Raw genomic sequence first — 14,645 nt, forward strand, 5'->3', positions numbered from 1 at the left:
TTTGGAGGTGGCAAAGTGCAGGTCTGAATTGTACAAAATTCAACTGTTTAAGTAGAGGTTTTAAAAACAGAGTACGGGGGAGTGTATAAAACTGACAAAAGAATAAAAAGTGTGCCAGATCTTGCGGAGACTTATTGTCGCAGCCGCAAGTTGGCAACACTTGTCCTCTATGTGCCCCACTTGGAACAGCGAGCAAAAGATGGAACATATTAAAACGAAACCTTGTTAGTAAAAAACGATCATATCCAGACAGAGGCCAAGCCAGGTAAGGTTCCATGTGTGGACAGGTTTTTGTTAGAACATACTGTCTCACACTACTTTTCTTGTACTCACTCCCCCCCCGCGCCAAATGCCTGGACAACATAAAAGTGTTCCTGACAAAAGTTACATCAGTTTTAGTTATTGTCTCAGGGGCTAGAAAAAGATCCGGTCGGCCTAGTTCAAAGAACCATCTTTTTATATATTTTACCCATGGAATCTTAAGTCTCCCATCCCACTCTAGTGCCTCTTGAAGGATATTTCTGGTGAGGGGTATGTTTGTGTTTAGCCAGGTATTTAGCCAGCATAACAGAGGATTCACAGCCAACTTGTCACTTAGATATGGGATACCAAGTTCCTCGTGTACGGGAAAGTTGGCTGTTCCCCTGGGTAGCCATAAAACCTGCTTTAGAAAGTTGTTCTCGGTAACTTCAAGGACATCTAGGGATTCTGACCCCCATATTTCACTCCCATAACGTGCGATTGCAGTGCTTTTGGCTTGATATAGCTTCAGAATAGCAGCCACCGGGCTATTGCCCATTTTTTTGGGAAAAATCCAGTATTGCTGCGTTAGCCCGCACTACCTCACCCTTTTTCTTTTGTATTGCTGGTGCCCAAGTTAATTTATGGTCAAAAAGGACACCAAGATACGAAAAGGTCTTGGTGGTCGGTATTTTGTCGCCATTTACAAAGTGAGGGTATATTTTTTTGGGGGTTAAGCCTGTCATCATTGTAAAAGATTTCGAGTTATTGATGCTCAGGCCGCGGGAGTTCATGAATATGTTAAATGAGTCTAACAAGATTTGAAGACCGAGCGCCGTTCTGGATATTAGGACGACGTCGTCCGCGTATAGCAGGACGGGCACGCCCTTCTTACCAATATAAGGATAATCTGTACCAGTTTTTAGTAGGTGCTCCTCCAATTCGTTAATATAGAGGTTAAAAAGAAAGGGGGCTAGGATGCACCCTTGCCTAACACCCCGGTTTATCCTAAAATCCCTGGTTACCTTCATATCATGGGTATAGCGGACATTTGCTCTTGTATCCGAGTGGAGGTCAGCAAGAAAGTTGACCAGATTTTGTTCCACTCCCATTGTTTGCAGGACCTCCCAAAGCCTGCCTCTGTCTACGCAGTTAAAGGCGGATGATAAATCCATAAAGGCCATATGGATCGTCCCTTTTCTTGCTAAGGTGTATTTACTATTTATTAAATACAGATTCAGACATTGGGTTATCGTGGAGTGGCCTGGTCTGAACCCGTATTGTATTGGCGACAGTATGTTGTTTTCATTGGCCCATGCTGTCAGTCTGTTTAGGATAATGCTCCCCACCACCTTTGCAACTGAGTTAATCAGCGATATGGGTCTGTAGCATGTTGCACTGCCACGGTCGCCCTTCTTGAAAACAGGGACTATGGTCGAGGACCCCCAAGATTTTGGGCAACCAGCCAGAATTCCAGCGTTTACAACTGCGGTGATAACAGGTGCCCATAAAAGGGTATTTGATTTGAATAAATCGGGCGGTATGCCATCAGGGCCAGGTGCCTTGTTACAAGTTAGGCCTTTGATCCCCTTTACTACCTCCCCCACTGTAAAACACAACAATTTTTCATCAGAGGTTTTAAAAACAAAGTCCGCTTGTGGCTTATCACTTTTAAAAATTTTACTATAGTGTGATATCCACTCTTCCTCGGGTATGTTAGTCCCAACCGTAGGGTTGATGGGGTCATCAAACGTAGGCTTGTTTATGATGCTCCAGAACTTGGAGCTATTGCCCAGAGTTGCAGGGTCGCATAAAGTTTCCCAGATGCCTGCTTTCACTTCTTTTTTCCGAGCTGCCAGGACTGTCTTATATTTAAATCTCAGGGACTTTATAAGGACAGGATCTCTTGGGATAGCCTTGAGTGTTTTTTTTAGATCGCGGCTGGCCTTTGAGCAGGCTTGATCAAACCATCTTGGTTGGTGTTCATGATGACCCTTCGTTGATACGGTTAACAATTGACCAATTTTGTCAACAACAGCAGAGAAAGCAGTTAGGGTCACTTCAGGCAAGGTGGAGGGAGAGACACAAAGGCCTAGTTCATTACCACAACTAGTATTGATTGAGCTGTACAGGGAGTCACTGTTAACCTTTGACCACTTCAGACGACGATTTCCATTAATAGGTTTTAAAACGCCACAATCGGGCCGTGGCTTCCTGAGTTAAAAAAAGCCGCCTCCAATTCGGATGGAAAGAGGATTATGGTCGCTGAAGATACTTGTTTGGATTTCAAAGTCAGAGGCTAAATCAACAAGGTCACTTGAAAGAGGAATGTGGTCTATATAGGAGCCATTTCCGTGGCCTTTATACGTGGGGACATTAAATATATGAGAGTCCTCCAACGTAGACATTGCGACAGTTAGATTCCTGTCATCAATTAAGTTGTTGACGCAAGTGCCACGGAGCGAATGGTCAAAATGGAATCCAAACCTATTGTTACAGCCTAAGAGACCAATGGGTGTCATTTCAGGATTGCCGCAGGGATGAGCGTTAAAATCTCCAACAATGATGATGCTTCGAGGCAGATTGTCCGCTTTTGCTTGCAAAAATTTATGTATGTGGGGGATGTTGCACTCCCTATTTGGTAGTACAGCATTGTAAAAGTTGATAAGGGTAAGTGCCCTTTTACCATTCCTAAGCACCAAGGTTTGAATGTGTCTATTGTCCGATGCTCTGTTTGAGACCTGGCAGCTGAGTGCAAGACTAATATAGGTTGCCAGGCCCCCCTTTGATCTTCCACTGTTCGACGGGGCTGCCGGTTGGAAGAAACTTTGAAAGCCCTCGATGTGTATGTTTTCGTCTACTAGCCAAGTTTCTTGGAAGCATAAAACGGTATAGTTTTTTACATGAGCCAACCAAACTGGGTCGTTAACCTTGGCAGCCAGACCAGCTACATTCCAGGATAGGAGGTTTATAAAGCGTTGGTCAGTATGGCCCAAACCTGCTATCTGGGCCTTGTTTGTAAGTGAAGAAATCGCTTGAGCCCCATGATCCATTGTTGAGTGTGCTTGCGTTTCATTACTAATAGTTAAAAAATTTACTCCGCTGGGGGCTATACATTGAATTTGATTAGAGGGATGTGAGTGACTACACCCATTCACAGTCAGTGTGTTCTCATAAAGTTGTGCTAAGGGAACTACTCTGGATGCTTCACTAGCCTCTCGAGTGGGGACGTGTGTACACTCCAATGTGGTGCATGGTAATCTATAAGGGAGTGCTTCCCTAATTGAGGACTCAGAGGAGATAGAATGGGAGAATGGATGTATGGTTTGTCAGTCATTCTCATCCAGGTAATCAGAATCATAAAAAGCATCAAATCTATTTGAGATGGGGACCCCGTATTGCGTGTCTGGATAATGAGAATGTGCGTAGTGCTGCTGTTGAAGGCGAGGAAAAAACTCCCTTCTCTCTTGTTGTCTTATATAATGGCTATTTTGCCTACTCAGCCGTGGGGGTTCCTGCCTATAGTTGGAAAAATGTGTTAGGGTATGTGGTCCGTAAGGCCGTGTATAATCCCTGAATTGGTTATCATCTATTGGCTCAAGCAACCCCTCCTGTCCATGAGTTAACTGTACTTGTGTTAAGTGATGGCTGGGGTTATTTGATGGATAAAAATAGCTTATGGCCATAGTGCGGATCAGGCTATTTGTCACACCACTTTTCCAACTACTAATAAAGCTGGCTGCACGACTGTCCCCGAGGGTTACCACAATGCAATCGCCCTCAGTCGATTTGTATCTATTTCCCACCCAATCTACCCTTCTCACGTGTGAGATGTGACCGTTTATATGTCTAGGAATTGGTCTATGGGTTGTAAGCCAATGGCTCACCTTGTTTTTTAGGTCCCCATGAGATTTTACCCTATCCCCCTCTAGTTTAGGTACTCCAATCATTACGATGGTGTATGGGCTAGATTCAGGCGGGAGATTAATGTGAAGTGGTCTTTTAGCTACCACCGGTTTTATCAGGTTAGTACCCATTTGTTTTGTAGGTATACTCAGTTTAGAATTTTTAATTTGTCTCATTTGGTCTACCTGGGTTGATACTATTTTGACCGGGGAGCTCTCAGCAGCCCATTCACATTCTTCTATATCAGTGTCAGGTAAGAGTTGAGGGCTGCTTGGAGTGGCAGCCACTGTGTGGAGTAAATTAATTCCTCCGTCTGGAGTTGTCACTGGATTAATAGGAAGAGTCTTTTCCTGACATGTTGGCAAATTTTGCTTGTTAGCAAAATTAGCTGTGGCTTTCTTTGCCCTGAGGTTTTTGTTGCTGATTAAGGTGAGGGAACTACTAGCTGGTGTAAAGGTAGAGGTTAATTGTGGTGCCTTCAGTATTTTAAGCAAGGTGGAAGATGCATCATTTTGGGCCCTTTCAAATTTCCCTAAAGCTTTCTCGATGTTTAGGACTCTCTCACTAATAGGCGTCAGAAGGGACTTGATTAGAGTTTCGAAATCACCCAAGAGTGATTTAGTGTTTATCATTGTATGATCCGCCTTAGCTGTAACATGTATAGGCATGTTTGTGGGAGCTGTTGGCTCTTTACTCATGATCAAGTCTGGATCTTGACTACTTATAAATGGACATGAAGACGCTATGTTAGAGGCAGATTTAGCCAATCTAAAGGTAGACCAGATGTCTTTAGCTGAGATAAAATGTTTGGCCTTTAGGTGAGACTTTTTTTTGACTGCAGATGATTTGTTTTTGCTTCGTATTCCAGTGGACCTAGTTTTGCTCTTCAACATATGACTCACTCGGGGGACAGGTTTCGATGTTGTAGATGTTAAACCACCCGGGGAAGGGGCCACTGAATCTAGGTGAGCTATGGGTGACAAACGTGTATTAGAGCCATTCTCACCAAGTAGCAAGAGACTATTATTCCTGCTATTGCCTATAGAGGGTATGGTCAAAGCTGTTTGTGTGTTGTCTCTTGTTTGAGGACTAGGAAGCCCTGTAAATGACAACATTAAGATAGATTCCTGGGAATTAGTTGTATTATCCAGTATGTTAATGTTTTCAGTGGTATGTAGAGAAAGGTCCGGAAAGCATAAGTCTGGGGTAAGTGAGAGGCGTCTTTCAGAGTCCTGAATGGCATCCGCCACTACATTGATCGTTTTCTGTAGCATTAAATCTATGGCAGTTATTGTGGGAAGAGGAGTATTGGTAACATCTTTCAGTCTAGTTGCAGATCTTGTGGCCACAGGGGTATTTCTGGTTGTAAACATATTGGCCGAGTTTTTAAAGACTATCAATGATATTGCTGATGGTAATTTTACGGCTTGAGAGTGAAATAAGATGGGAAAAGCGCCTCGGAATTACCTTAGTTGATATCAGCAAGGCAAGATTTCAGGGGGGTGGCCCGTCCCATCCTCCGAGGGCCACAGAGGGCCTGCCCTTTGCCCGGGCTTAGCCCGGCGCAGCCCCGCGCGCTCCCGCGACGCGGGAGATGATTGCCGTTTTTAAGCGCCTCCTGGCGCGCTCCGCCTCAACGCGACTTCCGGTCGCGGAGGCCTCTGGGAGATGTAGTTTCTCTCCCCCCCACTGCGGCAGCGCTGATGGAGGAAGGCTGCGGCGGGGGGAGGTACCAGGCAGCAGTGGAGCAGCGGCGAGAGCAGCAGTGCCGGCGTCCGGTCAGGGACTCTCTGTCAGGTTTGAAGGCTGGTTACCGTATGCAGGCAGGAAAGATTCAACAGGCACCCGCTCCACTGCAGGTGATTGCCGTTTTTAAGCGCCTCCTGGCGCGCTCCGCCTCAACGCGACTTCCGGTCGCGGAGGCCTCTGGGAGATGTAGTTTCTCTCCCCCCCACTGCGGCAGCGCTGATGGAGGAAGGCTGCGGCGGGGGGAGGTACCAGGCAGCAGTGGAGCAGCGGCGAGAGCAGCAGTGCCGGCGTCTGGTCAGGGACTCTCTGTCAGGTTTGAAGGCTGGTTACCGTATGCAGGCAGGAAAGATTCAACAGGCACCCACACCACCACTAAAAACTGTCTTTTCTGACATCATCTGTAAGTCGTTACAGCTGTTTCTAACATTAAAATGGTTTAGCTAGGTGCTTCCTTAAAAGCCTTACAGTGCTCGTTGTCTGTGTTGTAGGTTGTTTGAGCCTATTTGCGTTGCAGCCAAAGATGTTCTAGGACCTTAGGAAACCCTGGGGTACAAAACTCCTAAAGCCTTACCCCAGAGAGAAGGGTATTGTATCGCTGCAAGTGGAACATTGAAGGTACCCGCAGTGGACCTTCCATGGTTTTGGACATACAAAGGTTTTCTGGGTCTACATGGGAAGGGGCCACAGTGCTAGAGAACCTCCTGAGCGTGGTATGTGTAGTTGAGCATCCACAATTAAAACATGCTAGAAGTCGTAGCCGTGCTAGTGATCTGTGCTGTTTGACATTTAAGAGGTCCACAATGCAGTCTACAAATTTGTAGGGAGTTGAAACGTTATGGGTTAAATTATTGTTCTACCATGACCCTTGAGGGTGTTACAGAACATTTTTGTAGCACTGCTGGCAGAACATTTTAAGGTCATGCTCTCAGGGGTGTGAGACAGGCCCCCAGCGGCACGGATTCCCACGACTTCCGGGACCCCCAACCGCTCAAAGCACCACCTATCACCCCAGGCTATTGAATATCTATGAGATATTGAATAATCGGGTCCCTCATCACATTCCGCAGGGGGCCATACTATTTTGTGTTACACCACTGGCTGCCCTGTAGATGTAGTGGTGTCTTATGCACACAATGGTTTATAACTTGGTGATGATTGGCCTACATTTTAGATGCCTCTTATCTTAGGCTGTTCTGGATCCCCAGTTGATATGCAGAATTTTTCACCCTGAATAAAGGAACTCATTGGCTCCTTGGTTTCGTATCTAAAACATGTACATGAAAATACACCATTATAATCATAATAGCAATTGCTAATCTTTTAAAATACCAGTGTACTATCTAACAACCAGAAGAGAAAAGATTCCCAGTTTAACACATTTTCTACGATTGGATTTACTGTATAAAGGCGCTGTAGGGCACATGGTATACTAACCCCTGCAGATTTTTTAATCAAGGCAAGCCCAGAACCTAAGATGTATAATTTGAAAGAGGTGGCATTTAAGAGTGGTCCGTGAGGGTTTGGAGCCTTGTATGAATCTACCAGGCATGAGGCAATCAGCTGAAGACAATTGATGCTGTCCCTTCGTAATGGGCTCTCCAAAGACAAGGTAGGGTTCCGCACACCAGGGGCCATTGAGTGCACATGATGCAGGCTGGACAGGTGGCATGAGTTCACGTTGATAATGTTCTCCTGGGCGAAAATGGTCTGGTCGCGATGTGCATAAGCCATCAGTCCAGGACTACACCTGTTGAGAAGAAGGTGGTGATGGTGGTGTTATGTGTAGCAATTAAGATGACAGAAGGCAGAGTCAAACTTCTGCTTTATACTTACAGCAAAGACAGAAGTGTGTTTACAATAAGCATAAAACAGCATACATTGCAAGCATGCAGTCATATAATTCAGAACAAAAACATGGAAAGAGCAACTTGTTTTTTTAATGAAAATAAAAGTGGCTGTTACTGTGTTAATGCTCTGATTTGATCTCATGCCGGCCACCACAACAGTCTGTTGTTTTAATGTGTGTATACTAAAAAGACAGACTAGTCTTCTGTTTTTCTTTCAAAAAAAATGTATTTATTTTCTCGGGAGTTTCTTAAAGTGCTGCATGTTGCATTACAGTAAGTTCCGGGCTCTGGCTAAGATCAAGAAATATAGCTTGATGGTTAGGAGAGTGGGACTAGAGTCCAGTTAGGTAGGGTGAGTAACCCTACCTAACTGGACTCTAGGGAAGTCTCAATTTCAATTTCAAAGCTTTATTCGATTTCCACGTATTAAAAATCATAAAAGCAGTTCATACAAAAAAAGTATATCTACACAAACATACAAAACATTTTTAAAAAAGTATTAAATCAATTAGAGTGATTCAATCGAATGGTTAATAGTTCATCATGAATTCCATCATTTTAAAACACTTTTTAGAAAAAAAATTCGTAGTCATTATACATAACATGGGGACCCCTTCCCAACAAATGGGTATAGTCCGCCTTGAACCTTGTTGACAGGATATGTGGGGTGCTTTGGATAAAAATCATGTAGGTCCCATACAGATATTGGGCCATCTCCTATTTGGGGCAGTTTAGATCGTAGATAGGGGACAATGTTCCTATTTCTAAATTTCACAAGGATCAGGTCCCCACCAATGTTTTTGGTTAAAGACCCTAGCCAGCCCACCCTTCTAACACAGAGGATTCCGCCGTCGTGATTAGGTGCAAGAGGTCTATTTTTAGATAGCCAAAATATGACCTTATTTAAAAGCTCCTGACGACTTTCGGGTTTCCCGTGGGAGGGTGCCGGTATTCCTGAGAGGACAAGAACAAATGGGGCGGCTTCAGGGGGTAAGTGTATGGATGTTACTCTTTTTGGAACCACTCTAGCAGCAGTATACTTGGCGAACTCGGGTTTAGGGGAGACTTTAGGGTCAGTTGTAACATTTTTATTAGGAGGATGTGAGGAAGTTTTGGGATGTTTACTTATGTTGATGGTTAAAGGAGCATTGGGGGCAGTAAGTAGATCAGAACCATTCAAGGTTACCTTCTTCGAAGTGAATGGAAAGTTGGCTTTAGTGGTTGTCTCTTTTGTTATAGTAGTAGCCGGCGGGGCTCTTCCCCCATTAGAAGAGTCTTTAGTGAGTGATGAAGAATTAGCTAATACCTGTTAATCTATCACCCAGGGTATTAACTTTTTCTACCAGTGGTAGTACGATAGACTTTAACAGTAACTCTAACTGAGACAGTAAAGGGAAATAGGGAGAAGGTACTTGGTCATCGTATTTTCTGGTCTCCTCCGTAGTTAAGATGGGGTTAGAGACTGGCGATGTAGGACCGACGCATAGTTTAGGTGTTTTAGAATGGTTCCCACTCTCATTTATCCCATCATGCTTCCTTTTAATATCTGGGCCCTGAGATGAAGCGATACCTTGTGTATTGTTTGTTAGGGATGGTGGAATTAAGTCACCGGGTTTGCTAGTTGGAGTGATGGTACTAATGCTTTTAGCGGGAAATGGGGATGCCACTGGGGCGTAATTAGTTCCGCATAAGGCATTAAATTCCTCCCAAAAAGGCAAAATCTGCGAACTATCAAATATCACTGGGGGAGATAGTCCAGTTATTAACGTTTGGCGCAGCTCATTCGTATCTTCAGTGGAAGTGGGCAGTGTACTACTGGTCACGGTATAATTTAGGACCCCCTGACCTGAAACGCATAAAAAAGGAGATTTCTTATTTGTCCCCTTGGGTGACATAGTTCAGTACAGTAGTATATAAATGGTGCGGATGGCTTTCAGGAGAAAGTACACTGTCCAAAGAGTGTCAATATGTAGCTCTAGCACATGTACCTCCTCTTGTCCCCGAGTCAAGGGGGCTGCCCCGTCCCGTCCTTGTCGGTCCTCTGAGGGCCACAGAGGGCCCGCCCTTTGCCCAGGCTTAGCCCGGCTGCACCCGCCCGCGTCCCGTGACGCGGAGGAAGCGCCGCTGTTAAATGCGCCTCCGGGCGCCAAAGATCGCGTGTCGGTGGGCGCGGCGATCACACCAAGGATTATGGGGACTGTGGTCCTTCCGCTCCGCGGCCGCTGATGGAGTGCTTTGCGGCGGCGGTGAGGTCCAGCTGTGGCTACAACAGAGTCCTTGGGCAGCAAGTGTCCACCCCCTCAGCCTGGGAAGCAGCTTTCGCCTCCAGGCAACTAACGGATGTGGCAAATGAGTCCCCGCTCTTCCGAGGAAGCGCCGCTGTTAAATGCGCCTCCGGGCGCCAAAGATCGCGTGTCGGTGGGCGTGGCGATCACGCCAAGGATTATGGGGACTGTGGTCCTCCCGCTCCGCGGCCGCTGATGGAGTGCTTTGCGGCGGCGGTGAGGTCCAGCTGTGGCTACAACAGAGTCCTTGGGCAGCAAGTGTCCACCCCCTCAGCCTGGGAAGCAGCAGTCGCCTCCAGGCAACTAACGGATGTGGCAAATGAGTCCCCGCTCTGCCGAGGAAGCGCCGCTGTTAAATGCGCCTCTGGGCGCCAAAGATCGCGTGTCGGTGGGCGTGGCGATCACGCCAAGGATTATGGGGACTGTGGTCCCCCCGCTCCGCGGCCGCTGATGGAGTGCTTTGCGGCGGCGGTGAGGTCCAGCTGTGGCTACAACAGAGTCCTTGGGCAGCAAGTGTCCACCCCCTCAGCCTGGGAAGCAGCAGTCGCCTCCAGGCAACTAACGGATGTGGCAAATGAGTCCCCGCTCTGCCGAGGAAGCGCCGCTGTTAAATGCGCCTCCGGGCGCCAAAGATCGTGTGTCGGTGGGCGTGGCTATCACACCAAGGATTATGGGGACTGTGGTCCTCCCGCTCCGCGGCCGCTGATGGAGTGCTTTGCGGCGGCGGTGAGGTCCAGCTGTGGCTACAACAGAGTCCTTGGGCAGCAAGTGTCCACCCCCTCAGCCTGGGAAGCAGCAGTCGCCTCCAGGCAACTAACGGATGTGGCAAAAGAGGGAAGTCTTAAAAGTTCAAATGAAGGTGATTTCTGAAATTCTAGTGGTTGGGTCAACTCATGGTTCTGGGTCAATAGAACACCAAGAGATCTGCTTCATCGTGTTATCCTCTTGAGGTATTGGTAGTTGGTGCTTAGGGCAGTCATTGAGGAAAGGTCTCTAGTTGACTTGAAATCAAGCTCAGTTTCTGGGGTTATCCAAGGACTTTTACCCATAATGTTTTATGAATGGTGCACACGCCCCAAGCAGGTTAATGTAATCTCAGTGAACTAGTGGTGAGCATTGAGAGCTGGTTGTATGCGTCTCACTTTCAGATTTTAATTCAATATGGGATGCTTGTTCTAAAATCTTTGGATCCTGAGAATGAGGCACTTAGAGAGACCAGAAAAGAAAAAGTAACAGTAGTAACAGTGTTCTAATGCGTTTGTTCAATCCCCAGCACACGTTTTCTATTAAGTATACACATGAACAGTGGTATGCCAACGCGGTACTGGTAAGAAATGATCACCCGGCACCCCACAACTGACGTATATCTGGGATTATTGGATTCGCCAGTTGTCTGGACTGTTTGACTGTTTGACTGTTGACTGGCTTTGTATTCTGTATCTTTACTTAGCCTTTAAAAAGTCATGGGACTACTTTCCCAATGTGGCGACAAAAATCGTGTTGGCTAGCTAAGAGGTTGTATGAATAAAAGAAAAAAGAGGAAAAGGATAAAAAGAAAAGAAAAAACTCACTACTGTGTCTCTGGAATTGCGTGTACTTTCGCATACTAATGTTCATGTGTATATTTAATAGAAAACGTGTGCTGGGGATTGTAATTACATTTATTGTTGGCCTAGGCCACAAGTTTGGGGGAGGCCAGTGGTTCTCTACACCCTACAGCACAGTTGTATTGATACAGTTCGATCGGTAGATATTTTGTGGGATCACCCTTGTGGCGCCAGCTCACCTATCATTATACCACCGTACATTTGTGCCTTCTAAGGAGCGAAGGCTCCCACAAATTCATCTCTGGTTGCTGTGATAAAGTCAGAGGATTTTTCAAAGAAGGGAGAGCTGCACGTTCACACCCTTTGTTACGCTATTGATAAAGTTTCTGTTGGCCTTTGAAAACGGTTTGAAAGCAAATACCTTATTGGCTACTTAACATCTTTAAGTCTTATTAGGACAGAGGACTAAATATGAAGGTAGTCTTTGTTTTAAGGTTTTAGGAAAGATATTATTTGGAAATTATATATATATATATATATATATATATATATATATATTTTAGTTGTTTTATTGAAATTAATGATTATTTGATTCTTCTGTTTAGGTTATTTTATCCTTGTGTGAATATTGTAAAGAAAATTTGTTATGGTTTTAACTAACTAAACAATAAAGATCAAACTTCAAACTTCAAACTTTGTTACGCTATTGACTTGAGCATAGTACGAGCATACTGTCGTATGCTGCGACCCGACTATTGCAAAGCATACTACAGCAAATAAGCGCAGTTCAGTAACTGGCTCAGTACACAAACTTGTAAGACTGCTTCATTGTCCTATAAGTGCCGCCTAGAAGGTGGAAGTGGCTACTCATAAATTGGTTTTATAATATACTGTTGAACACATGATATGCTATGGATATGCTTTTTTTCTACTTCACTTTACAAAAAGTTGGTAATAAAGTAATAGAAAATACAGCTGTCAATTTGTATTTTAATAGGTAAAATCCTTTCCTTGCCTAATTGGCAGTTAGTCAGTTCTCACAACGGTTTTCAAGCTTCACAATGCCCATTCTTGGAGTGGTGTGTGGGCACATCCTTTTTGTAGAATATTTCCCAGGGAAGGGTAAATTGTTTGGATTAAGGTTGCCCTCACCAAATTAGAAACAGGAAGAAATCGTTTCTGTTGTTTCTTGGCTGAGCGCCCAGTTTGTGAATGGTGCCTGGGTGGAATGTCTGGCTACTTTCCTGACAGGTTGGCAAATAAAGACGGAATTTCCTACTTGCACTGGAACACATTATACGTTTCCTAGTGCAGACATATAGCTTGCAATTCGTGTCTAGTATCTGATCTTTGATTACCAATAAATAGTTTATTATTCATAAGGACACAGTGAAAACACCATCAGTATATATTAGCTGCATATTGATTCATCAAATCCTGATTTCTGTAATCGTGTACACATATTAAGAGGGAGCACAAAGTTGTCAAAACAGTGATTTAATATGTAATTCATGAATCAGCTGGTATGTGCGTAAGGTGATTGAAATGTCATGGAATTAATAGACGTTTTGTGTGTGTGTGTGTTTGTTTTTCAGTGTGTTTTTGAGCGCTTTGCACTGCCAAGCACTGAAAAAATATACAAGACCCTGGTTCTCCCTTCTACTTTCAAGAGGTCTATAAAGTACATGTTATAACATAATGTTTATTCCAACTGGTAGGCAGCAGCAACATATTGTACAGAAATCTGGAGAATTTAAATATTTAGATGTTATTACATGCCAATAATCAGACATATGCAGTGCAAACATACACCAAAAAGGAACTTCAACGACTAGTAGTGCAAACTTCAATGCATTAAACTGAAATAAAATGACAGAGCAGTAGAGCTATTTTGGCAGGAATAATGTAGTATGTGAAGACATTTGGACCTGCTCTTTTGATAGACATGGGAACTAGTGACTGTTGGCCCAACTTGTTATTTCATTTTATATGACCTATGATCCTAGAACTGAGCAAATATTTTCAAAATTGACTGTGAATATTCACAGGTGAGTATGACCTTCTCAGGTTGGGGGGAACAGGGGGGGGGGGGCGAGGTGGGTGGGGTAGGGTAGGGTGGGTGGACCTGCAAGTATTCACAGGCTAATTTTAGCCCTGAATAGTAGTGCATTGCTCTCACCCTCTCCATAAAAATGGCAAATGTATAGATTTTATTTATGAAATTCAATTTGTATGGTTCACACACTGAATACTTTTTGAACAGTAACGGCTACTACTGAATGGGCGTGTGGGGCCGGGGAGGTGGTTGGGGACCGGAGGGGGGAGGGAATTAAAAATAATAACCAAGAAAAAAGAAAAGAAAACATACCTGGAAGTCGCGGCCACAGCTGCTGCAACTTCCACACCTGGAAGCACCCAGTCTCCCAGAATTCCTTGACCAATCACTATGCTGTCTTAAGCATCATTGCGATTAGTCTGAGCGCCGTGGTTTGGCGCTCAGGCAGGGGCTTGGAGGCTGGGCATGTTCTCCACTAAGTCTGTATAATACAGCCTATGGAGAACATTCACAGTGCGCATGACGGTTTGGCCAGCCAAGACGACCGGCCAAACCTTCATGCACACTTTAGGTGCAGCCACCACTCCTCCTTCGGCCTCGGCGTTAGGGTAGGCCGGCCTGCCCCGCAATACCAGAAGGTATGCACTACAGTGCAACTAAAATAGTAAAAATAACATGATAATAACGGATGGCCATTATTATCATTTTATTTTCACTTTTCACTGCTTTAAAGCAGTGGGGCGACGCTCCTCCGCCTTAGCGGAAGAGCCGCTCCCGTTCTTGAAAGGCAATCAAGGAAATTGTTTCAAGGATTAGAAAACACTTGTGACTTGTTAGCAAAACCTAATGTACCAGATTAAGGCCTCCTAATATTTTATTGTAATGAAAAAACTGTTTACAAATATTTGTCTCAATTCAGAAAAGCCACATTCATAAATGTTTTAAAATATTTGTTTAGAAAATGTAGAATGCTGAGTTGATCCCAGAAGGAAACACCAAATAGAAAAAGTCTGAA

The 14,645-nt window shown here is 44.7% G+C and overlaps 1 protein-coding gene across 2 annotated transcripts in view; it reads left to right on the forward strand.

Annotated features, from left to right (window-relative positions):
* The window catches only part of FBN1 (fibrillin 1), a 713,526-nt gene that overhangs the window by 228,892 nt on the left and 469,989 nt on the right, over positions 1-14,645 (forward strand). The window lies entirely within an intron of this gene.

Source organism: Lissotriton helveticus, chromosome 3_2 (genome assembly GCF_964261635.1).
Source record: "Lissotriton helveticus chromosome 3_2, aLisHel1.1, whole genome shotgun sequence".
In the NCBI taxonomy this organism is placed as follows: domain Eukaryota; kingdom Metazoa; phylum Chordata; class Amphibia; order Caudata; family Salamandridae; genus Lissotriton; species Lissotriton helveticus.